General features: G+C 53.6%; 1 pseudogene; it reads left to right on the forward strand.

The window, feature by feature from the left end:
- The window catches only part of LOC143263053 (large subunit ribosomal RNA), a 7,710-nt pseudogene that overhangs the window by 2,799 nt on the left and 2,411 nt on the right, over window positions 1-2,500 (forward strand).

Below are 2,500 nucleotides of genomic sequence, written 5' to 3' on the forward strand. Positions count from 1 at the left end.
GCTGCCTAGCAGTAATGAGCCGCTGTAAGGGTGCAGCCCACCCAAATGGCCTGCCTTCGCGCTAATGTGGCGGCGGCTCTAGTCACTTTGAGGGAGGCATGTTATGGGTCATGGGGTTGCCACCCCCATGGCTCTATTGTCGTAGGCCCGAAGAATCAAAAGAAAGATTATGGGTCAAGTGACCCATTGTCGGCGGGCCCTCGGGCCACTCGGATCGCCGACCCTACGACAGCGGCCACAGTGGATCGGAATGTTTGTCCGACGACCTCGAGAAATAAACCCAACCAGTCCAGTAACGACGCACAACATCCTGCGTCGCGGGGGGCACTACATCCATGTCCCCATTGTTCGCGATCCTTTCCCACTTCCATCGGGTTAGGGGTCCATGTGAGGAGAGCTCATCCAGACGAGGCCAACCAACGAGTGCAGGTGGCGGTAAAGAAGGTTAGGTGGACTCAGGAGGAGACTGAGATGGTGGCGGCGGCTGAGGCGCTTGCGAGTGTGCAGGGCAACGTCAAATTTATGAACGAACATCTGCTGACGGTCTTCGACAATAAATTCAGTCTTGATCGACTGAAGGGCCTCAGAAAGAAATTGACGTATAAAGCTCTTGTTACACAGAAGATCGGTGTATGCCGCGAGCGTGGAACTGCCGTTGAGTCTCAACCTTCAACCTCCAGTGTCACTCAACATCACGACACAAGTCATCGACAGGCGGATTCGCCTACTCCTGTTCAGGAGCACTCTGCGTCGGCACAGCAACATCAGTGCCAATATATTGACGCTATCCGTAAGCTGATTGATCCGGCCGAAAGGGTGAAATCCCATGAAGCGGAGGAACTCGTAAGTCTTGCGAGAACGGTTCTTAATCGAGAACCAATAACACCGAGTGCTTGTTGTCGATGGCTTCAACGAGTCTTTCCGACGCCTTCTGCGAAAGTAAAGGAGCGGAGAACACCACTGCTCCGGCCACCTAAAGCTGCGCCTGCCGGGCCCGTGCCGAGGTGGAGACTGAGGAGAAGGGAGTATGCGGCCATGCAGGAACTCTGGAAGAAGGACATGTCTCGCGCGGCCAAGCTTGTACTGGATGGCCCGGTGCAGGCTCAAACACCAACCGTTGGCGAGATGGTGGAGTACTGGACACCTATGCTCACCAGTCCTTCTGTCCCCATTGAACACCTTCATCCAGTTCAGGAAAGGGATGACCTGCATTGGATCGCTGAGCCGGTTCGTGGCCATGAGATCCAGGCCAATGAGATCCCGCTCTCCTCGGCATCGGGTCTCGATAACATCTCGAGCAGGCAATGGAGGAGTGTGCCAGTAGTTCTAAGAACCTTATTTTATAATGTCATCCTTGCGGTAGGGGCATTTCCATCTGAGCTCCTCATCAGCAGGACGGTATTTATCCCTAAGAAGGACGGAAGCTCAACACCATCCGAGTTCCGTCCTATAAGTGTGGCTTCAGTCGTCGTTCGTCAGCTGCATAAAATCTTGGCGGTGAGATTGGCAAAAGCCGGTCTCATCGATGAGCGGCAACGAGGAGTACACGATGGCTGTGCTGAGAACGTGCTTGTACTATCAACTGCCCTTCGTGACGCACGGAGCTGCTTAAAGCAGCTTCACGTTGTGTCCTTAGATGTGGCCAAGGCGTTTGACAGCGTTAGTCACCATGCCATAACATCGGCACTAAGGGGATTGGGACTCCCGGAGCTCTTTGTGAGGTACATAACAGCGACGTACCGTAATAGCCGAACCGTGCTTCAGGTCCGTGGAGAGACATCGGATCCGATCCGGGTAGCGAGGGGTGTGCGGCAGGGCGATCCCTTGTCGTCCCTGCTATTCTCGATCGTCATGGACCGGGTGATAAGGGTGTTACCCGAGGAGGTCGGCTATGTTATCAGGGAGCAAAGGGTCAATATACTGGCGTATGCGGATGACCTGATCTTGTTCGCGTCCTCCGTTTCAGGAATGCAGGGCATGCTTCGAACGGCTGAGGAAGAGGCACGAAAGTACGGGTTGGAATTCAACTCCGATAAATGTCTGGCTATGTCCATCCAGATCGCTGGTAAAGAAAAGAAGTACAAGATACTCTCCGCCAGCAAATTTGAGGTCAACGGTCGGTCTATAAAACAACTGGGACCTACCGAGGGCTTCCGATATCTGGGCATTAAGATCTCGCCAATGGGTATTGAAAAACCTGGGGGCAAGCTAGACAGAGAGTTGGCCAATATCACCAAGGCGCCACTCAAGCCTCAACAGCGCCTCAAGATCTTGCGCTGTTTCCTCATTCCGCGTTTTTATCACCAGCTGGTTTTGACAAGATGCCCACTTAAAATCTTGAAGGCATTAGATAAACAGACGCGGCTGGCCGTTCGAAGGTGGTTGCGTCTGCCCAAAGATGTACCACTTGGGTATTTCCACGCCAGTTGCAAGGAGGGTGGACTTGGCATCCCCGCGTTTCGAACATCGATACCGGGTATGATGCACGCCAGGTTAACAT

The sequence above is a fragment of the Megalopta genalis genome, unplaced genomic scaffold (genome assembly GCF_051020955.1).
Source record: "Megalopta genalis isolate 19385.01 unplaced genomic scaffold, iyMegGena1_principal scaffold0300, whole genome shotgun sequence".
In the NCBI taxonomy this organism is placed as follows: domain Eukaryota; kingdom Metazoa; phylum Arthropoda; class Insecta; order Hymenoptera; family Halictidae; genus Megalopta; species Megalopta genalis.